The sequence below is a fragment of the Callithrix jacchus genome, chromosome 12 (assembly GCF_049354715.1).
Source record: "Callithrix jacchus isolate 240 chromosome 12, calJac240_pri, whole genome shotgun sequence".
Taxonomy (NCBI): Eukaryota; Metazoa; Chordata; class Mammalia; order Primates; family Cebidae; genus Callithrix; species Callithrix jacchus.
The window spans coordinates 45,235,795-45,260,106 of record NC_133513.1 but is presented as its reverse complement, the minus strand read 5'-3'; the positions used below and the strand labels follow the sequence as shown (position 1 = coordinate 45,260,106).

The 24,312-nt window shown below is 40.6% G+C and overlaps 1 long non-coding RNA gene across 6 annotated transcripts in view; it reads left to right on the top strand.

Moving 5' to 3' along the window:
- Positions 1-24,312, top strand: part of LOC128929284 (uncharacterized) — a 272,915-nt gene that overhangs the window by 195,232 nt on the left and 53,371 nt on the right. For all 6 annotated transcript variants that reach the window (XR_013524384.1, XR_013524382.1, XR_013524379.1 and 3 more), the window contains 2 exons: positions 14,546-14,583; positions 15,600-15,628. This is a non-coding gene — a long non-coding RNA (uncharacterized LOC128929284). The remainder of the gene's footprint in view (positions 1-14,545; positions 14,584-15,599; positions 15,629-24,312) is intronic.

Below are 24,312 nucleotides of genomic sequence, written 5' to 3'. Positions count from 1 at the left end.
ATTTTCTTTCTTCCTTTTTAAAAATTTTTAAAATTTATTCTTATTTTTAAACTGAGTTTTGCTCTTGTTGCCTGGGCTGGAGTGCAATAGCGTGATCTTGACTCACTGAAACTTCCGCCTCCTGGGTTCTAGCAATTCTTCTGCCTCAGCCTCCCGAGTAGCTGGGCTTACAGGCATGCACCACCACGTCCGGCTAATTTTGGATTTTTAGTAGAGACAAGGTTTCTCCATGTTGATCAGGCTGGTATTGAACTCCTGACCTCAGACGATCTGCCCACCTCAACCTCCCAAAATACATGTATTATAGGCATAAGCCACCATGCAGGGCCAAACTTTCTTAATTAATTAAGACCTGCCTTGAATTTGGGGGTTTCACAATATTCCCTAGAGAGGAAAAGTTCTGTGGTATCTTCTCTTTGCTCCCAGCATCTCTTCTTTGCCCTTGTCCACTTTGCTCTTGACCAGAAAGACCGTATGAGTCAAACCACCAGCCCCTTATCCTCTGGTAGGGGCTGATGTGGAGCATTGGCAGAGGCAGGAGAAGGGCATGCATTCCTCAGCTCTCTCCCTGCAGGATGGCCAGAGGGGCCACATCCTTCATCTACAGGTCTCAGCTGTGATACTAGATCCTCTGCAGGGCATCTTTTCTGCCCCTCAGTTTCTATAACTGCTCCTTCCTCTTGCTTCTTCAGCCAAAAATCGGTAACTCCACTTTCTTAAGGTATTATACTATGCTTCCCCTTGTGGTTCCTGTACACTCTACCAACATACTGGTAAACAGTCCCTTTGTAAAGCACTCTGAATTATTCTAATCTGGGCATGTCATCTTATTCTTCCAGAATTGGGCTGATGGAAACAGCCACTAGTGTGTTTTCAGAACTAATTCCATAGTCTGGTTTGAAAACACACACACACACACACTCAGTACATGTGTATGTGGGAGAGACTCACGTGTTTGTTTCTTTTCTAATCATTCCCCCTTGTAGGAACCACGGGTCAGAGTCCACTACTGCCTCACTCAAGATGTTCCCATTTGGCCCATCAGAGGCCTGGGCAGCTCTCTGCCATGAAAACGTTCATTTAGGGCTGTGACTCTCTGCTTTTCAGCTACGTCTCTAATTTGCCATTTGACATAAGGTCCTAATCTGAACAGGAACTTTCAGCTTCCAGGTCTGGGGACAACTCTAGTGCGGTGGGTGCCTGGGTTTCTAACACTCATAGAATGAGATGTCAGCTGCTTTCTCAGCTGAGAAACTCCCTTGAGCTCTACTTCTCTCTCTGTGCAATTCTTCCAGGATGGGGAGCAAAGGTTCTGTTTATTTTCTGGCTGTTTGCATGTTTGCCAGGTCTGTGGAACTATCGGGGCTGCCTGACAGCAGAGGGAATGAAAACAGGCCTGCATGAGGGGATTCTGGTTTTTCTTTCTTGAGTAGATGGCTGCATCTAATAAGGCTGGGTATTTGGTGGTAAGATTCATAGGATGCTGTTATTTAATAAATGCTAATCCCATCCAGAGGCAGCTTTAATGTTCTGGCTGAAAGCATTATTCATAGTTTCTTATAGATTCAAAATTGCCGAGTTTTTAACCACTGAAAAAAACTTTAAAGAAACTTCTAAAAGCTTTCCTTTATTACCACCAAGATATATTTCTAGCCTCCGAAACACAAAATAAAATAATAAAATCTCCATTCCCTGGCTAAACCCTCCACCTGGCTTCTCTTAACTCTTGAGTCTGAACTCTGTACACTTCCTCCATCAGCCACAGCCCCACACACCTGCTCCTGATGTCCACACTTACCCATCACATCATGGGTGCCACAGGAATGCTGCTAAGTTACTGTGTTTTTAAAAGCTCTGACTTTGATAGCAATGCTACACTAGGAAAGCAGAAAATTACAGTGGACAAATATGACCATATGGTTCTTGTGGACACTTTGGAGAAATAAGAACAGGCTCAGACAGTGGTTAGTTGCATCATAACTGGTGATCCAATGATATTCAAGGCTTTATTTCATTAAATGGCAATGTTGGGGGAGGCCTCTGAGAAATTGCTCCTGGGCTCTTCCCCCTCTCCCATCCTGTTCAGAAGACTATCGTAATGTTAAATAAAGGTCTAAAAGAATGTTATAAACATTATCTATGACATAAAACTAGAAGTCATAGAACTTATTTGGGTGACAGAAATAATATCCAGATGTACTCAATTTATAGTAAAAGTGAATTGAAATATGCAAGAAAAAAACACATTTAAAATGTCAATTGCAGACACAAAACTCACAGCCATATACACAGGATGACAATAACTTGTAACAGCAAGACACAATCTGGTGAGAATTGCCACTAACCACAAAGCAAAGAAAACTATTTTGAAAAACTATCCCAGTTTGGCCTCAGGATGTGACTATTTAATAAAAGGTAAGAAGACTCTTTATAGTGCCTTCACTGCCCTGCTTTTTCACTCGCACACTGGTTTTGACTAAATTTGAAAACATCTGAGCTGTCACTGTCAACTGCCAGCAAGGAGGCTGACTCCACGTGGTCAAACAGTCAAAAGTTATTGCCTCCTACTTACATGTTTCTGTATCAGTGCCATACACTCAGCTGACTCCAGGGGCTAGGCAGGCAATATATTGGGTCAAGTATGGCAGAGAGGAACAGAAATGAAGATGCTAAAAAAAATCCTGATTCCTGCCCAAGTCTGGTAGCCACTCTTCAGTCCAGTTGTCACTGTCTTTGAATATGGGCACACTCTTTTCAGATAGTCTACTTTCGTTTACTTTAAATATGTTGATTATTAAATGCTGGCAATATATTCTATTTCTTTTATTCATTTCTTCTTTTCTTATTGTGGCAAAATATACATAGCATTAAAGGTACCATCTTAACCATTTTCAAGTGTCCAGTTCTGTGGCATTAAGTACATTCATACTGTTGAGCCATCATCACTGCCATCCATCTCCAAAACTTTTTCTTCTTCCCCAACTCCATTAAATGATAACTCCCCATCCTCCCCTTCTTCAGCCCCGAGAAAACACCATTCTATGTTCCGTCTCTATGACTTTGTCTAATCTACAGACCTCATGTAAGTGGAATCATGCAATAGCTATTTTTTCTGTTTGGCTTACTCCACATAGCGTAATGTCTTCAAGGTTCATCCATGTAATAGCCTGTGTCAGAATTTTATTTTATCTTAAAATGATTATTTTTTGTGTGGAGGGTTAAAGTATACATAACATAAAATTCACTACTTTATTTTTAAAGGTGTGGTTCAATAATATGAAGCACATTCACGCGGTTGTGTAACACATCTCCAGAACTTTTTCATTTGCAAAACTGAAACTATGTGCCCATTTAGCCCTGTTTCCCTGTCCCTTCAGTCTCTAGCAGTCACTATTCTACCCTGTTCCCATGAGTTTGACCACTCAATTCTGGATACCTCATATATAATTGGAATAACACAGTATTTTGTCTTTCTGTGACTGGTTTATACCACTTAGCATAATGTTCCCAAAGTTCATCCACTTTGAATGTGTCAAAATTTCATTCCTTTGTTAAGGAAGAATTATGTTTCACTGTACAGGCATATCTTAAAGACATTGCAGAATTCTTTTTCCAATAAAGTGAATATCACAATAAAGTGAGTCACACAATATTTTTGGCTTCTCAGTGCATATATATGATGTTTTTTACAACACTATAGTCTATTAAGTGTGCAATAGAATTGTGTCTAAAAAACAATGCATATACCTTTATTAGTTAGGGTTCTTTAGAGGCATAGAACTAATAGAATAGATGTGTATAAAGGGGAGTTGATTAAGAAGTACTGACTTACATGATCACAAGGTAAAGTCCAACAATAGGCTCTCTGCAAGCTGAGGAGCAAGAAAGCCAGTCTGAGTCTCAAAACCTCAAAAGCAGGGAAGCCGACAGAGCAGTCTTCAATCTGTGGTTAAAGGTCTGAAAGCCCCTGGCAAAAAGCACTATTTCACATCAATGAAATTTAGAATACAATAGAACAGTGTCTGCAGAGGATTGAGGGAAGAATTTTTTTTTTTTAATCCAAGAATTTCAAATCAAAGCAAATTTTCTGTCAATGTGAACATAGCCAAAAGATATTTTTAGATATGAAAGGTTTCAAAAAATCTAAAACATATGTATATTTTCATGAAAAAATACTTGAAGACACACCTCAGTGGACTTAAAGATGAAGCAAAATTAGTGACTAAAAAAACGGAGAAATCATAAAACGAACGTGTTTGCGGAATAGCTGACCTGGACCTAAGCTAGCTAGATAATAGTAGGAATCATCACACAGCCATGGGAGAAATGGAGGAAAATAGGCTCAGTGTCCTCTGAGGAACTTTTGTTCCACAGTGAAACAGTGATATGCTGCTTTGCACAGTGGCTTTTTGAGCAGCTTGAGTTCATACTTATGTGACTGCAGGTTAAACAAAAGAATATACAGTGAAAGTTAACTAGAGTTGAGTCTACTTCCTAATTTGTGTCCCCAGGTTATTACTAACCTCAAAGTGTCTCAGGAAATCATATACAGAAAAAACCATGCTTCATTGGGTACCTCTAAAAAAATATGCTAAATGAGGCCGAGTGTTAATTGAATTTAAAAATTAAACAATTTAGCAAATCAACAATGGGTGATTCTTTAAGAACAGAAAGCAAGAGAACTGACTTATTCTTCATAGAACTGAGGCTGATCCCAGCTCATTAGAAACAGAGAGGGAGTGGTGTAATTTCATTCTGTTCTGTAAAATCACATCTGAATCTAGGTTTTGGTGTCAGCAACAGCAAGGTTAGAGTGGGAGTAATAGCGAGACACCACACCGCTCCCCTATAGCAGAGTTCTGGGAGCCAGGTGGCTCTAGGAACCTGCTGTATGGTCAAATCTTCTGGTGAAGGAAGTGGACAAATAATTTCTAATGTAAAAAATACAAATTTGCAGGGATTGGACAACTGGCAGATCATTACAAGAAGTAGTGGTCTTGGTTTCAAATTGAAAACTAGATACTGGAGGAAGAGATGTTTTTTAAAGGGTCATTTTGAAGTTTTCATGTCATAATATATTTCTAATGACATATTTATTCTGCAGAGCAAAAGCACCCTCCCCCCAGGGGACCAAACATACTGTGCCTCTGGTGTGTCTGCCAAACCCTTTACACTGGTCTGGATTCCAGGCCTAAGGAAATGCTGGCAGTAATCTGATCTAGAAAGTCTACTCATGTCTCCAGTCCTGTCAGAAATTCTGTGATGACACTTTTGGCCTGGTGAATGAGAGTAAAATTTGATTTTGCTACTCACATCTTGAACAGTAACCCTCCAAGGTGAAGAAATTTCTAATTTCATAGGATAATGGTCAAACATTCCCAGAGCCATCGGTGGCTACTTCAGTGGGAGTTTGGCATATCTCTTTTGGGCAGTTAGTCTATTCAGATTATTCCAATAGACTACAATTCTTACCCAAAAGATGAGTCAAGGAATTCTGGGCTAAGAAAAGGTTCTTTTCATACAGTCTGTTAAGCCAAATGTAGATGATGCCTTGTAATCTGATTTTGTGATTATGTATACTCCTACTCCCTTTATGCCTGGTTAAAATTGGAAATACTGATGACTAAGGTATGAATTTGGTTTGTATTGGATGTGACACTTCAATGAATTGGCATGCCATGTGTATGAAAAGGAAGGTCCAGCAGGGCTTGCTTGGGTAAAGGTACTCAGTCAGAGAGCAGTGAGATAATATTTATCGTGTGTCTATCTGGTGTCAAGTACTTTACACCAAGTAGGTTATTTATCTATATATTCCCAAAAGAATTCATTGAGACAAAGAAACAGTGAGGTTAAGCGCTTGTGTGCAGATATGTGGCAAGAGTGTGGATTTGAATCTAGTGTTGGGTCACAACTTTGCTCCAGAGGTACCATACTACAAAGGAAAATCACTTGTTTTATTAGTGAGGCCCTGTACCTCCAGGCCAAACCTTGGTCCAGAAGCTGCTACTTTTATTAACATTTTCCTTCCCACCTATGCCTCCTACCCCAATACTTCTACTCCTTATTCAGAGAACTACCTATAGGAAGGACTCTGGAATGGAGCCATGTTAAAGGGATGTAATCATTTTGATTTTATTACTTCTCTCCAAACCTGTGGCTTATAGCTGCTTTCCATTCATCAAAACAATGACAGCCCTTTTGAATTAAACATGATTTTCCTTCTCAGGAAAGAGAAGCTCAAAGGAAACATCCGAGTTAATTAGAGAAGGTGATATTGTAGCTGCTGACAGAAAGAAGCCCATCAAAGGCAATGTTGAGAGGGATCCCAAATCATCAAAGCAGAGCCATTCATTTGCAAATTGCTTTCTGTTTTAGCTTTGTAGGGTAGAAGGTGTTCTGGGACTGTACTGGGCTGCAGTTTGGCCTGGATAGTAGAGGAAGAAGGCTGGGATGCAAAGAGAGGTCTCTACTAGTGAGGTCTAAAGAGAAGATCAGATGTCCCTGGAGGGGATAAAAAAAAGCTCGAAGATGGCCCACCTCTGTGATTTTGAAATTCAGAAGTTTTAACTTAGAGGACTCTCACTGTATGAAGTCTTTGTCCAAATTGTGTCAAATAGGTTGTTTACTCTCTTATATGTGTAGAAGTATGTGGTTTCTTGGTATCTTCATTTGTTTACATTTCTATAAAGAGACAGCTGAGGCTGGGCAATTTATAAAGCAAAGAGGTTTATGTGACTTTTAGTTCTGTAGGCTGTACAAGAAGTGTTGCACCAACACCAGCTTCTGGTGAGGGTGTCAGGAAGCTTCTACTCATGGTGGCAGAGGAAGGGGAGCAGGCATCACATGGTGAGAGAGAGGTGAGAAAGATGCCAGGCTCTTCTTCTGTTTGTGTGTTTGTTTGTTTTTGAGATGGAGTCTCACACTGTCACCCAAGCTGGAGTGCAAAGGCATGATCTTGGCTCCCTGCAACCTCCACCTCCTGGGTTTATGAGATTCTCCTGCCTCAGCCTTCCGGGTATCTGGGATTAAAGGTGCCCACCATCACACCCAGACAATTTTTTGTATTTTTAGTGGAGACGGGGTTTCATTATGTTGGCCAGATTGGTCTTGAACTCCTGACCTTGTGATCTGCCCACCGCAGCCTCTCAAAGTGTTGGGATTACAGGCATGAGCCACTGCCTGGATTCCAAGCTCTTTTTTAACCATCAGATCCTATGGATACCAATAGAGCAAAAACTCATTCATTACTGCAAGAGACAGCACCAAGCCATTTATGAGGGATCTGCTACCATGTCCCAAATACCTTCCACCAGGCCCCACCTCCAACATTGGGGATCGAATTTCAACATGAGATTTATTGGAGACAAATATCTAAATTACATCACTTAGCCTTCCAATTCAGATTTACCAACCTTCTATGTACTAGTGTCTGTGCTAGCTACTGGCTCCCTTGTCTCCTTCACATACTTTGACAGGGCCTATTTTTGATACCCAAAGTGATTGAAAAGATTGAAATTCAAAAGTGTTTGTATGTGTGTGTTTTGATTGGTTGTGACTTTGGCACAACCAAAGTAGGCAGCATTCTCCTGCTTCAGGGTCTGTAATAGGCGCTGTAAAATCAGTTTACTGATGTAATATTCATTTGCTTCAAGTCCCTCTTAGTCTTAGGTGGGTTTCTCATTCCAGCTGTAGATGATCCCTCTCCTTCTCAGCTGCTGAAACCCTGACAGGAGCAGTCTGTATTTCTTCTTTTCCAATGTGGTAGTCGTCCATGTAGTATTTGCACACTTTGAGTTCTATTGCTCCACTGACAGTGCTCACACTAAGGTGACGCATGGTGTCTAGTCACTAATCTACTGAGATATTTTAGATCTGTCTCCTGCTGACTTCCTGGCACAGTCACACTGTAACATGGTTTGGCTGTGTCCCCACCCGAGCTCATTTTGAATTGTAGTTCCCATAATCCCCACATGTTGTGGGAGGTACCTGGTGGGAGGTAATTTAATCACAGGAGTGGTTACCCTCACGCTATTCTCCTGATAGTGATTGAATTCTCACAAGATCCGATGGTTTTATAAGAGGCTTTTCCCCTTTTGCTCGGCATTTCTCTCCTGCTGCCTTGTGATAAGGGACATACTTGCTTTCCCTTCTGCCATGATTGTAATTTTCCTGAGGCCTTGCCAGTCATGCGAAACTATGAGTCAAGTCAACCTCTTTCCTTTATAAATTATCCGGTCTTGGATATTTCTTCTTATAAAAGCACGAGAATGAACTAATACACACTGTGACCACGTACTCCCTGTCTTTTAATCTCATTGTCTATTATTTCCCTCTGTTTTTTACTATTTTCATTCCCTTGATGGTGTTCTAACAATTTTTCCTGAAACTTTTTCTTTGACTGCTTTATTTTTAATTTTTGATTATTTGTTTGTTTTTTTTTGAGATGGAGTTTCGCTAGTGTTACCCAGGCTGGAGTGCAATGGCGCGATCTTGGCTCACCTCAACCTCCGCCTTCTGGGTTCAGGCAATTCTCCTGCCTCAGCCTCCTGAGTAGCTGGGATTACAGGCATGCGCCACCATGCCCAGCTAATTTTTTGTATTTTTAGTAGAGATGGGGTTTCACCATGTTGACCAGGATGGTCTCGATCTCTTGACCTGGTGATCCACCCGCTTCGGCCTCCCAAAGTGCTGGGATTACAGGCGTGAGCCACAGTGCCCAGCCTGATTATTTGTTTTAATCATAATCAAATAAGGTCCATATATTCCACGTGCTTCATATGTCTCTTAAGTCTCTTTTAGTTAATTGGTTGTCAAATGTTTTCTGGAAAGGCCCAGATAATACATATCTCAGTCCTTAGGGGCCATATGATCTCGGCTGCAACTACTCAACTCTGTCGCTATAATACAAAAATAGCCATAGACAATGCATAAATGAATGGATGTGGCTATGTTTCAAAAAAACTTTATTTACAAAAACAACATGGTGGCCGGATTTGACCTATTGACCATAGCTTGCATACCCCTGTTTTAATCTATAGGTGCTTTTGTTCTCTTATTTCCCCTATGCAGTTTATTTTTGGAAGAAATCATATCATTTATTTTATAGCATTTTCTATATTCTCAATTTTGCAGATTCCACATTCCTCTGTTGTCTGTATTTCCTGTTAATTTGTAAGAGATTAGGGCCATGATCAAACCAGGTTTTTTTTTTTTTTTTTTCGCAAGACTAGTTTCAAGGAAGTGATGTGTATTTCTGTCACCAGGTACATAATATGAAGTTGATTCTCATTTTATGATGCTAGGAGCTATTGATGACCATTTCCTAGATCCATTGTGTCATCAGGGCTTTGCAAAATAGTGCCTTTAAACTTGGTTATTCCTTCTTCATTTACTAGATGTAACATATCTCTAAAGAAAACTTTTCCCTCATCAACTGTTTTCTTATCCGGAAATAAAGTTAATTATAAAACCTTTATAATTAAGACAGTGAAGTGTTAATGAACGAACAAAAAAAATCAATAGAAAATAAAAAAATCCAAAAATAGATGTGATTTCATATGAAAATATAGTGCACAATATAGGCAGTATCTGAAATCAATGGGGAAAAATGATTAGTGAGTAAGTTTTGTTGGATCAGTACATAAGTAAGATTGAATCTATTCTTTATATTGGAATCTAAGATATATTCCAAATGAGTCAAGTATTTAAATGTTAAAAACTTGAATGAATCTTATACAGACTAGGAAAAAAAAACATGGGTGAATTCTTCATAATCTAGGACTGAAAAAATTTTCTTAACTATGACACAAAATTCAAATTCATTAAGAAAAGGGATTTATATATTTGACAACACTAAAATGAAAGCAAACTACAGGGCAAAAATAACCACAAGGAATTCCAAAAGAGATAATAAATGACACAGAAGGTTGCAACTTATATATTGCTAAGGGTTACTATCCTTAATTATGCCTAATATATCAAAACTTTCTAAAAATAGAAAAAAAGACCAAGGTAAAACCTCATATGAGACCCTAAGAGCAAGTTCAGAGAAAATAAATGTTTCTTAAACATATGAAAAGATCTTCAGCCTCACTCATCATGAGATATGATAATTAAAACTATACAGATAACTCTTCATAATCACATTACCAACATTCCAAAAAGCTTGACAACATACTCTTAAGAAGTCTATAAAAAGGTGTTCTTAGAAATCATTGGTGGGAATACCAAAGGTAAAAACCAATGTGAAAGGTAAGTTGGTGATCTTTAGCAAATTTTTATGCACTTCTACTCTTTCAATTGGCAGTCCAACTTCTAAGACTCTATCTAGATGGTACATTGGCAAAACTGTAAGACAACTACATAAATTATCTTGTAAAGTAGAGATAGCTGATTAACAAAGTAGAGATGAATAGAGATATCTGATCAACAAAATTGAAAATCACCTAAATACCTTTTAAGAGAAGAGTGGTTGAATAAACTGTGGTCCACCCACACAATGAAAAACCATGCGTCTCTAAAGAGGATGTGAAGATATTTCATGTACTGCTGTGGAATAATCTCCAGGATATATTACTGAGTAAAAAGGCAATGTGGAAAAGTATTTCTAAGATATCACCATTCATCTAAGAAGAGGTTGTGATATAGATCTACGACTACCTGCTTTTTTTTAAAAAAAAAAAAAAAGGATAAACCAAAACAACAACAAAAACATAATGGTTACCTGTAAATAGCATGAAGAAACAGAAAGGCAGGCATCAAAGAGAAAAATTCCATTTCTTAGGTTTATAACTTTGACTGGAATTCTGTAAAATGTTCATAGAATTAGTAAACAAAACTACATAAACATTTTTTTAAATAAAAGTTGAATAAATCAAATAAGTATAACTTTATATTGAGTTGGTGTCATAACCTCCATGGTGATATAATACAAAGTATTTTTGATGATTTTAAAAGAAATAATTTGAATGGATGCAAAATAAACACGGGTCACTAAAATCCTTGTATTCTTATATTCGAACCCATGATGATTTTAACTTTAAATAATATTTCCTATCTTTGCTCACAGAAAAAAACAGAAATAAAGATAAAATAAATTGTAATGAACATCCCAGTGCTCAGATTGTAGTCTCTAATACTTTCCACTAAAAAGAAGAAAGGTTCTTGATTTCAGGTCTAGAGCAAAAAGGTATAAGGTGTGCTGGACATTTTTTTAATACCTGAAGCAAAGAATGTCTTAAAACCCATTGAGGGCTCACCAAAAGAATGAAAACCACCTTGAAGAAGTTCCCACTGGTCTATAAAAGCACAACTAATTCAATGGTTTGAATCACTTCACATATTATACTTTGCAGCCGAGATCATATGGCCCCTAAGGACTGAGATATGTATTATCTGGGCCTTTCCAGAAAACATTTGACAACCAATTAACTAAAAGAGACTTAAGAGACATATGAAGCACGTGGAATATATGGACCTTATTTGATTATGATTAAAACAAATAATCAGGCTGGGCGCTGTGGCTCATGCCTGTAATCCCAGCACTTTGGGAGGCCGAAGCGGGTGGATCACGAGGTCAAGAGATCGAGACCATCCCGGTCAACATGGTGAAACCCCGTCTCTACTAAAAATACAAAAAATTAGCTGGGCATGGTGGCGCGTGCCTGTAATCCCAGCTACTCAGGAGGCTGAGGCAGGAGAATTGCCTGAACCCAGAAGGCGGAGGTTGAGGTGAGCCAAGATCGCGCCATTGCACTCCAGCCTGGGTAACACTAGCGAAACTCCATCTCAAAAAAAAAAAACAAACAAATAATCAAAAATTAAAAATAGCAGTCAAAGAAAAAGGAAATACATCTTGTACAGGAAAGACAGAATAACGTTTGACAGCTTCCCTTTAATTGTCAGATATCAAAATTTGATTTGGTTACACAGAATCAACCAAGATTGTCAACTGAGGTTTTTTTTCCTTGTGTATAACTTGTGTATAACTTTATTATCTGAAAGGACTATCCACCACATCCCCACTAGCCCTCACTCTTCCAGGATTTTTGTGGCTATTCTTGCTTACTTATTCTTACAAATGTATGTTAAAATTAAGTTTTATAGCTATAGGAAATAATATGAAAGAATTTGCATTGCTAATTTATTGATTTTATAAATCAACTTAAGGAAGATCTTTGTGATATTGATTCCTTCTATCTAAGAGCATGGTATATCTTTCCAACTGTGCATGGCTGAGTACATTTGACTTCTTTTTTTGCAGCATGTTGGGGGACAGGGAGATACTAAATCTTAATTACTAGCCTGCTTCTCTTTCCACTGCAAAACCCAAAGACACACATTCCCTAGCTTTCTATATGGAGACACACATGTCATACCTTTCTATGTGGAGTTTTCTTCAAAACTGGTATGAATATGAATTTCATCAGCCATATGCACCTGTGGCTCCTATATCCTGCTGTTCAATACAGCATTACTGGAAACCCAGGGATGCTGGTCAGAAGATATGCAGTAGCATCTTCTGTTGAATCATTTTTATTTGCACACATCAGGCATAATCCCATTAGTCATGAGAAATATTTGGAAAGTTGGGTGACTCCTAGAGAGTCCTAGTTGGTAGAACTCCACTTTAAGCTGCCAATCACGCTTAAGAAAACTCAAATTAGAAAGGCTGAGCTTGCAAAAGCTATCTCAAAATGACAGGCATCAGTCACTCCAAAATTTTATGTAATCCTCTAAAACTGACAGTGGCACACACACACAAGAAAGAAATATAGCAAAGAGACTCTTTTGCTGGGAATCAGAACACCTAAACCTCCTTGCCTTTCTCACATTCCCTGTGGTGAAATTGGAACTTTAAATGGAAGCTTAATAATGGAACAATCTCCAAGTTTATTGATTTTCTTCAAGTTCCTTAACCTACTCAGGTGTGGTTTTGCTTTCCAACATAAAACAGAGTCTAATTTCAAGTCCTCGATGTTAAGTTATTTGAAGTGTTGAAAGGAACATAGAAGTTAGTTGGAAACTGATTCAATCAGCCATAGTTACAAGGGAATAACAAAATAAATATTCATTAGAAAATATTTATTTACTTAATGCCCCAAAGCGTAAGAGATGGTTTTCAAATGTATATAAAATAAAATTGACTTACTGTAAGGAAATAAATACCAGAGCCAGGGGAAATTTAAATCTGGACACAATGTTAAAGTCCTTGGGTGGGGGATGGAGTCAGAAGCATTAGAATCCGGAAGTACTGAAGAATCTCAGATATTTGACTGATGAGGTGGATACTCATTTCTAAATGATAGTGTCCAAGTTAAAAAGAGAAATACAGTCAATAATGTCATGTTGTAGGTGAAGGTATTAAATGGTGGACTTGCACTGTCTTCAACAAAAACTTTACTAAATGTACTAACAGATCTCTATTGCTCCTTCTTGTGGCAGCAATTAACATCAGGTAAAGTCACGATGCGAAAGTATGAAGGAGGATTCAAATGGAGATTCTGAGACAATACGATCGAAAATGAGTGTCCATAAGCTTTCAGTCTCAGTAACCATGAAGTAATATCTTTGTAGAGTGCCAAGAAAAAAAGAGATATTTGAGAATGACGACTGTTAAACTATTCTGAATTATAAAATCATGAGGTATTTAAAGTCAGCTACTCTCAGAAGAGCCCATGGAACCATGCTTTATTATTTGTAGAAAACCAAAATTTCTAAAGCTTTTTTTTTCTACATTGCTTTTTGACTGTCAAAGTCACACCAAAGCCCTACAGAATGCCCTTCTTTAAGAATACAAATTTTGTTTTCACATGGGTGGGGCCCAAAGCTCACAGCATTGAAACCCAGTGGAATCATGAATCCCCGTCGCACCACTTAAACATCTTGTTGTGGCCTCTCCATCCCACAGTTCACAAAGCTGGGGTGGAAAGTCTGCAGAGTGGCCGGCTGTTAATGGACATTTCTGGCTACATCACACTTTTCTGGAAGTTGTGCACTGGAAAATATATAATTTTTTTGTGGGGGGGGCGCTTGGTAGCGGTTACTGTGCAAAGCATCCCAGTATCAAATTTATTGGCCTCATTAGTAATTAGTGAAGGTTTTATGAACAAACTGATGGCACATAAACATTTAGTTTATGCTATACACTGCTTCCAAATCATGGTACTTGCTGTGATTTATGAGATAAAATGAGAACGGACAAATATGGGCTACGGTGTGCATTGCCAGTGAAAACGGCAATTGCGTGACCCTTTAATAGTACCACACTAAGCCTCCCACTAATGAACAGAAAGAGGTCTGAAGGGCATCTGTCATTAGAGCAATTCACCAGCCCTTGCTGGGTGGAAATCCGGGTCTGGGCGGCATTAAGAGGGTGTGGGTGTACGTCCCCTTCTGACAGTTAGGTTCCTACACTAGCCTACAGGTCAAGGGAGACTTGGGAACTGACTTCTCCACATAACATTGCACATGACACTAAAGGCTGGGAGCTCATTTTTCCTAGCCTTTCTGCTGTTTGAACTGCTCTGTCTGCTTTTCTTCATAGAAGTAAACAAAGAAGAGGATCGAGCATCCTCAAGTCAGGTAAATAAAACCTTTGGTTATTTATTGATTTTTCCCTTTGTATTTTTCCCAAAGCATCCTTTATTACTTGATTGACACAACATGGGCTATTTGTATGGCGGTTTTCACTCTCAACAGGAGAAGAGATACTGCTTTCAGAGTCGCATGGAGTTGTGCTCATATCCCACATCTGCCACTTAGTTATGAGGGCACGTTATATGACTTCTCTGAGCTTCACTGTTTGTTCTGTGAAATGGGAACGGTACTTCTTACCACAGAGGGTTGTTGTAGGACTTAAATAAAATAAATCATGCAAAGTACACTATTGTGTAGTGCTTGGCACACAGGAGACCCTCAGTAAAAGTTTGTGTTCTGACCCTTGTCATGATTAGATGACAGATTCAGGCTTTCTTAAAGGCAGCACCGCCCTGAAAGCAGTCATAAAGTTGACGGAAGCTCTGTGAAGCCATGCATCACTCTGAGAATGGCTCTGACTTTGTACTGCTGGCTCACGCAGAGAAAGCTAACCCCCGGTGACCCTGGCAACTGAGGAGACTGAGGGACTTCCAGAACTGTGGGGTTGGCCGGGGAAACTCTCTGGAATGGGGGTTTTGTTTCCTCCAGAGACAGGGGTCTTCTCTTAGAATTAGACAAATAGAAGCACTGGCTGTGATGTTAGGTTATGGAAGACTAGCAGCTTAACCAGGCCTTAGGAGGAGATGGACCTCGTGGGCCTCCTACAGCTCAGCTGAGTCCTCAGAACAATGTCTGGGCTTCTGTAGATTAGTCTTGAGACTTACAATAACCAATCTCATCAAACACTAACATGTAAACCAGGTGCCCAATTACTTTGTGTTGTGATGAATATTGACTCCTTCCACCTAGATCCTTCCCTCCCTACCAAATATCATAGGAGCCTATGAGCAATTAAGAATCATCAAAATAATCCAAAGAACCACTATTTATGGAGTGTCTACTATGTGCTGAATATAACATTTATCTTTTAAAAAATAACGTCAACTTTTATTTTATTTTAGATTCATGGGGCACATGCGCAGGTTTTTACGTGAGTATATTGTTTGATGCTAAGGTTTGGGGTACAGATACTATTACCCAGATAGTGAGCACAGTATACAATAGACAATTTTTATGTCTTTGCCTCCTCTCCCTTCACCCTCTAATATTTCCCAGTATCTGTTGTTGGGATCTTTATGTCCATGAGTACCAATGTGTAGCTCCCACTTATAAGAGAACATGTAATCTGTTTTTGTGTTTCTGTGTTAATTGGCTAGGTTAATAGTCTCTAGCTGCATCACAAACATTTATCTTAATCTCAAGGTGGGTTTCCCTAAAAGCAGGGCTTGAGACCATCGCTTGTATGCAGTTTATTTTGGTATGTGACCCCACAAGGTAGGAGTGAGGGGGCTGGAAAAAATAAAATAAAGAAGGAAGACACGCCGAGGATGTGTTATTGGGTTGGTTTCTGTAGTAGAAAACTGGGTATCATTCCCACTGGAGACTCTGACTAGACACTTGTCAAATGTCTGCCTGTGACACACACTGACATGTTAATTTCCTCATTTCTGTCTATCATTGATCATATGTTACTCCAGGGGTGTTAACTCATTTTAGCTTCTGGTGTGTGATGTGCCAAAATGGCTGATTGGACTCCTGTAGGCATCCCACAGTGAGGGGCACAGAAGATCTGGACAGGATGCAGGAGATGCTTGGTGCAGCTGAGCCAAGGTGCTTTGAAGCTGTGCAGCAAGCTGCTGCATCAATAAGCAGAACAAAAAAGTAATCTGAGAGGATGTGAGACAGGGTATACGAGATGTCTAACACAACCTGCAGTCCTCATAGCAGACCCTCAAGTTGGATGATACTGGTGTCACTCACTGATGGAATAAAGGATGCTTACAGGAATAACTCACTTATGGTCTAGAGGCTCAAATGGCAGGGCCAACACTGCAATGTAGGCTTGGGTTAACTTTAAAGCATGTGCCCTGTGACTTCTCTGCCATGGCTCTTGACTAGTTACCTTACAATTGTCTCTCTAAATTTCCTCTTCGGCCTGTCTGCCCCAAGATAATGATCTATAGGGAGTTGGTCAAAATGCTCTCTTTCCCACTGACTTCTGTCTGGGGTTGTACAAAGGAGAACACCAGCAAGTGGTCAAAGAGAGGAAAAAGGATATGGTCAGGGAAGTTATTTCTTTCATTCCCTCCATGCCAGGTTGTATGCAATCAACTAGGTTTCCAGTTGGAAGATTACAGTTTCTCCAAGCTGTGTCTCTCCACACTCCTCTTTCCATCTGGTGGATGCTGCTCTTCCTTGCCCCTTGAATCCTTACAGGGAAGGGAATATTAATCATCACCTGTGATTTCCTCAAACCCTGCCCTCACCTTTGTAAACACTCACTTCATAACACCGAGTGCTATGCACTCCTGGGACTCTGATTGATATAGCCACCTCTCAGATGTGGATGGAAAAGAACTATGGAGTGATCTCTGTTTAAGTCTGCTTCTGTGTCGCTTACCCACAGGAGAGGCAATCTCTCTAGTGGCCAAAGACAGCTCATGGGCTAGCCCCCATCTCTCCATGAAGTCGGCAATGCTGAGAAACAGCAACACGTCATTGCTTATGATTTCCCCTGATCTGTCTTCCAGGCTGACAGATGTCTTCTTGTCCACACAATTTGTCTCCAATATAATAATATCTCAACAGTAAAAGCTTAACTTTCAGTTATGTTTAGCTTTGATGTCAAGGTCGATTTCTGCCTTCTTTAGTTGGGGTAACATCTGATTTTTGAGGTCCTCATGTGTGTGGCTAATATCCTTAGTTCCATAGATGAATTTTGCAAATTTCCTTCATGGCAAATCAGAGTATTTCCAAGTACCTGGGAGAGAGAGAAGAGCCCTCTTTCAATTCAATTAACCAGGTGGTAAGTGTGTTGGACTGACACACCAACTACCTCCTTGAAGTCCAGAACATCTTCCCTCAGTGGCTGGACCAGGCTGGGAAGAGGGGAGAGGTGAGCCCCAGCATCCTCCCTGCGACTCAAGCTCCACTTGTATGCCTCTCAACATCTCTAGGTGTTAAAGAGTTCGCTGCATTCATTTTGAATAAAAAAAAGAGTGGCTCGAGGTCTGAACAAACATGTTTTTATTCAAGGTTTAAAACATTTCTTTTATGGCTCCCCTACCGGGCTTCTGATTGTTTCCCTTTCCTCGGAGCATGAATGATTGTGTATTAAACATAATAATAATAATAAGTGGAGGTAGGGTCTCTTAGCTGGCATTAGTTCAGATTCCAATTGAATCTCTCCCCAGCCTCACTTCATTACAACTCTATTCCGTTGCGTATTTCATAACCAGCATGTGTCACGGTGAATGAAGTCAAGCTTCAGAATAACATGTCAGGAAGATGATTGTTCGTGGAACACACAGTACCCCTAGTCTATGATTAAGAAAAAAAGCAACCTGGCTCAAAAAATAAGAAATTGGCTTCACTACATAGAACCCAGGAGCAAATTAGGTACCATGTTCAAGTTACCTAAAAAGAGATGGCTGCTAGACTATTATATGTAAGACAAGGATGGTATTGAGGGAGAGACAGGAGCCTGCAGTCTGGGAAAGAGTACTCTTTCCTGGGCTAAGGAGCTGTTCTCTGAATATCAGGACTGGCCTTCTAGGGGTAAAAGGGCTCTTCTGGATAGAAGGGCATAGACCTTTGATTCTTTTCCTTCCAGTAACAGCATGCTTAGGCCACAGTAGACTCTGTGTCTTACTACCGATATGATCCCAGCCCCTTTGGCTATAGAGTGGAGTGATAATAACTACATTCTACAGCTGTTACACAGATTATAAAACATGATATAGTACAAGCGATTCCCAGAGTGCCTAGCACACAATGAGTGCTCAATGCACAGTCGCTATTTTTATTATTGTCCAAGATTACACTCCAAATAGCCTTAACAATTGTCAGAGATATTGGTTGCCTCAAAGGGCAGGATTCTGAAGGAAGATAAAGGTGATGGTGTTCAGAATATAGGTCTGAATATTGGTGAGCACAGACCCAGAAATGGAAGAAAACATCAACAAAATAGTTTGGGGTTATAATGGGATTAAAGGACATCTTTTGATTTGGGGGTTAAACTCACCAAGAACATATTCAAGTTACCTAAAAAGAGATGGCTGCTTGACTGTTATGTATAAGATAAGGATGAGGTTGAGGAAGAGATAGGAGCCTGGGTTCTGGGAAAGGTTAGCTGGGGTGGAGTGGGGGCAGCAGGGTGTGAATCCAAAGTTAGAGGAAATCAGAAACTTGGGAAAACAGATATATCCAGGGGAACTTTCAAAGCTCTCTGCTGTAAGGTATGTGGTATAAACCTTTTCTTCCCTCCTCTAGGACAGCTTCAAGCAAATCCATCTAGTTTACAAATTCCTTTGTGTGAGTGGAATTTTTAGGGAAACTCAGAGTCACTGAGTTCTACCAGCTGAGAACAAAAATAGCTTTATAAGATAGAAAACGGAAAACAGAGATAGCTGGCCTCTGTGTTGTAGGAAGGGACACATCTTAGATGTCCTGAGGCCTACAGTGTCAGCCAGATAGGGGTTTTGCTGCACAGGGATCGGCTGGACTCCTGTTGACAGACACTCAGACAAGCTCACTTGTCACAGTTCAAGGTTGGTCAAGCCTAGGGTCTAGTAAAGCAAGCCCCCCACTCTCTCCTACCATCAACTCTCTGCAAGTGGTGAAAGTATTTTGAAATGAGATCATCTTGAGTGGAATTGTATGCTTGAGAATTTTCATTGAATGTCATGCTGTGGTTAGTTTAGAACCAGGAAACGTATTCAAGGAAAAGCTAAAATCAGGAACAGGAATACACAGTTACCTATATCATATTATGGCCAGTTGTGGGTCCTAGTCATTCATGCTAAAGTTGGTGAACTCTGCCCAGAAACTTACAGAGCTGAGGTGATACCCGGGGCTGGGCTCATGACCAGGAAGTGTGTTCTGGATTTTAGACTTTGCCCACTTTTCTGGCTGCATGTGAGCTTTTAATAAACAACATATTTCTAAATAACAACAAGATTTTCTTGTATTCTGAAACTCAAAACACCTTGGAGTGAAAATAGATTCAGTGGTCCATTCTGGCCACAGCATCTGTGGTGAAGTCCAGTTAGTCATGAGGCATACAGCCATCCTCTTTTCTCTGGGAGGAGTGTTTCCCCTGAAAGTTATCCAAGGCCTTGAGAATTTTGTAATGGGCTATTAATGACGTTGTTGTCTCTAAGCATTGACATTTTTTCAGTCAACCTCAAAGACATGATGTCAGAACAGCCTGGTCGCCAGAACTCCTCCATTTATCTCTTAGCCTGTCTTGTGACCCTATTGCTTAGCTGGGATTTCAGCAGCTGGGCAAAGAGACTAGACCTCAGCTTTTAACAGCATTGAGAAAGTTTCAGTGCCCCACTCCTTGATGCCTGTCTTCTGGTTTCTGGGATATTGCACTCTCTGGCTGCCTCATGCCTCACTGGAAGTAATCCTCCGTTCTTTTCTTTTCTCTCACTCTGCACATCCAACTGATCAGAGGATTTCCAGTTCGACAACTGCCCCCCTGATCCTCTACTACCATCTACTCCAAGGCACCATGGCTTGTTACCCAGTCAGTGGCCAGAGGAGTCCTAACTTGTCTTCCTGTTATTACGTATGGCTTTAGTCTCCAGAGTCAATTCTTTACATAGCATTCTTGCTGGAGCCAGGGAGATTATTATAATATGCAAATCTAAACATGGTCCTCTTATCCAATAACTTGATATGGCAAAGTAAACTTCCACATCTTCATCAGACCCTCCAAGGTCCTAAATTATCTGGTGCCTGCTTTGACCTCATCTTTTCATCGGCAATGTTGGAGTCCTCACTGTTCCTCCAGCACAGCAGGGATGCCCCTGTTAGGCTGAGGGCTTTGCACTTACTCTTCTTTAAGCCAGAACTGAAACTCTCTCATATATATTCATAGCTCAGTCCTCACTGTGTTCAGGCTTCTGCTCATCGGAGAGCTGTCACTTACCACTTCCCTTTGCTTTTTATACTCTTACACCTTTTGTTCTTCATACAATTATTTTTTTGTGTTTATATTACATGTTGATCTCTCTTCACTAAAGTATAAGCATGGTATGTTTTGTACACACCATATTCTTAACACTTAAAGTAGCGTCAGACACAAAGTAGACATAAGTATTTGCTGAATGGATGAGGGTACAGGTAAATTAGGGGATAAAAAAGTATGTGGACTCCTAGTGTGAAGAACATACATACTCAATAGAATTGGATTCATTCGAAGTTTCCTACAAGCCAATCAATCTCTTAGGGAAGGAGCCCCCATTGTCACTTGACCATGTCCCTGCATCTGAAATAGGTGGGGTGCTGCAGTGGTGGAGAGTCATGGACAAGCTGATATAGAAGACCCCATTTGTTCATTTTACTTAGCTTGTTCTAGAGTCTTTGGACTGGAAAAGCTATGGATATGAGGCTTGCTTCTGATATAGCAGCTGTTGTTCCAGGGCAAGTTACTTAACTTGTTTAGCCTGGGTTATGCAAAACTGGGATGTATATAGGACCTCCCTCACAGTTATTTTCCACACAGTTTTATATATATAAACACACACACACACACACATAACATAATATATATATAAAATACTGGGTCCAGCACATAGTAAACACTCAACAAAGAGTAGCTGCTCTGATGACGGGAATGATGATGGTGATGGTGATGAAGAAGGATGATGATACCGTCACCTGGAAGACCATATGGCTTAGAAGAAGATATGAGCCCAGGAACAGGAGACTGGTTATTCAAGGCTTCTCTCTAGCTAGGCTGATAGGAGTCATGTAATAAAGACAAATTGGATAAATAATTCTCATCAGTCAATAACCTTTTCCTACAGAAAACCTCTTCCATTCAGGCCCAGGGCCTCTGGGTAAGCATGGTGAGAGCATGACTCTGTTTCACTCCCAGCTCCTGGTTGCAGAGCCACTGCAGGTGCTGTGATTGGATGACGCATGGAAGGCAAGTGATCCAGACTCACTCTTAGCTCATTCTCCTTCCACAAAAGTCTATCGACATTCAGGCTCCTGGGCAATTAGAGACGTAAAGTCCCCCAGCCCTTGTTCAGAGCAGGGCCAGGCATTCTGCAGCTCCCACACCTCTCCACGACCCCCACGTCTGCCTCACTGTCATCACTGGTCTCTTGCTGTGTGTGGCCAACTACGTCTCCCTATCTCTCCATGTCCTTCTCTTTCTCCTTCTGCTGCTTCCTCATTTTCACTTTCTCCTTTTCTCTTGCTCTTCTCCTATTCTCCTCACTTAGCTATTCCTGGAGCATTTTCTCTCTGGGTCTTCCTGACAGCTTTGATGCAGGCCATCCAATTGTTTTGAGGGATCTTTCTGGTATGAGACCCACGCTCCAGAAACAGGCATTTTGATGCCTACCTACATGTATTTCAGATGACAGATTTATCCGGTCTTTTTTTCTAAATATTTTAAATAATTGCTTTTGAAAATTGCTCTCAATATCCAAAGGAAAATATTCAAAGTATTCACTGTCTATGGTATCTGACAGGAAAACTGCCTGCCTGTTGGAACAAACAAAATAAGCTTGTCAATGATTTCTATAGATATTTTCTATTATTTCCCTTCAACATAAAATCCTATAAAACTTTTTTTTTTCAGATACAGCAACTTAAAAAATAAAAGAGGCTGGTGTGGATACAGCTATCTTACTGAAAGAAATAATTTTTCTACCCTCTAATTATTTCTGTTCTGCTGCTCTCCTCTAGTGTTGGGAAACAGGGAGGTAAAATACTCTTTATTTCAATCTATTCTGGTAATTTAGATAATGACAATAATTATAAGACAGGAAAAGATGTTTATAAGGTGACCCTTTTCTAACTTCTATAGAAGAGCTCAAAGTGAAGACAGAAGAGGACGAATTACTACTCCAAGCCCCGTGGTGAGTAATTTACATCTTTTATCTAATTGAATCCTAGAAGTCCTTTACAAAGTACCCACAAATAGATGCACGCATATAAATATATGTACTACACATGTCCAGAGTTATCTTAAGGGCTTTAAAGGTGTACCATCTGAGGCTGCAGGGAGATGCCTTACAGTAGAAGATGTGGACTGGGAATTGGGAGGAGGCTCTGTTTGTGGAGTTGTTTCAATCCTTCCCCACTGGATTTTCACATCATGAATGGAGAAATTGCTCTTTTAAATTTTATTTCTTTATTTAAATTGACATAAATAAGCATACATATTTATGGGATACAGTGTGATGTTTCTATACATGTATACATTGTGAAGTGGCCAAATCAGGATTTTTAACATATCTGTCATCTCGAACATTGATTCTTTCTTTATGGCAAGAATGTTCAAAATCCTCTCTTCTAGCTATTTTGAAATATACCGTTCAGTATTGTTAGCCACAGTCACCCTGCTGTGCAACAGAACACTGGGACTTTGAAGGGATCCTATCATATCGCCTTCCCCTTTGATATTGCTACTGCTAGGGAAGGGCTGACTAGGAAGTCAGGCAAGGCGGGAGTGATTCCAGAGCAACGCGGGCCCCAGGGTGGGCCTGGCTGGAGCCCAGATGCTGCCTCTGTAGTTGAAAGAAAAATCATTAGCAGTACCCGGGACCAGAGATGGGGCAGCCTTTCCCTTCAGGGCTCCTGATGGTTAATGCCGGCAGAAGATCTTGTCCCTCAACCTCAATTCAGCAGATAGAAGAGAAAGCCTATGTTTAAGCTATGTGTTAGAGGGAGAGTGAAGAGCCTTGCTCCGGGGTTGCTGTGTGGGTGGTCCCACGTGACTAATATCCTGTCCAATTCGAGGATCACCGCTCTCCCTGGAGCCTTTTGGGAAGGAGACTATAAACAGCTATAGCGTTGCTTGCAGGAAAGTAGAGTTGGCTCCAAATAGAGTTGGCTGCAGAAAAGAGCAAAGGAGGTGAGAGACACTGTGTGGCGGCATCTGCCAAGAGTGGTGATAAGCAGTAAGTGGTAGGGTTAACATAAGGGCAAGGAAGCTAGCAGTTGGCAAAGCCCCCTCCTTAGACTCCTCCTGTGGTCCAGGCTGCCATTACATGGTGTTCCCAGGCTAGGCCCATCTCAGCTGTGCAGAGAGCATCTCTAGTGGGCTGTGCTAGGAGCTACAGGGCTTCCCTGGACACAGGCATATCTGTGGTTCCCTGGAGCACAAAGCATGCACAGAGGATGAGCTCATTTTTTCTCTGGAGTGTGAATGTTGAGTGGGATGGCTGTGAGTAGGTGGGGCTCTGCAGGCTTCTTCCAGTCTTTTTGAAGGAAGAACCCGCAGCTTCAAGAGATGAAGAAAGGAGAGAGCCAGAAAGACCCAAAGCCAAGGAGAGAAAGAGGCAGGGAGAAGGGGCAGTGTGGGAAAAAATGAAAAAGGCAAAGGGAAAGATGGAAGGAGGGAGAAAAAAGAGAGGGAGAGCTCAAGAGAAGAAAACAAAAGACAGAGAGATGACAGAGAGTCAGAACCAGTGTGCAAGAAAGCAGAGAGGCCTGGGACCTTGCTTCAGGAGCTCTCAGTTGCTATGACAGCCATGTCTATGCATCTCCCCGGGGCCAGTGCCCACCAGTATGGGACACCAGGAAGCTGGCTCCTATGTGCCTTTTCTCATGACTTATAGACTGGGGTCTCAGTCAAGCCTTTAAGTG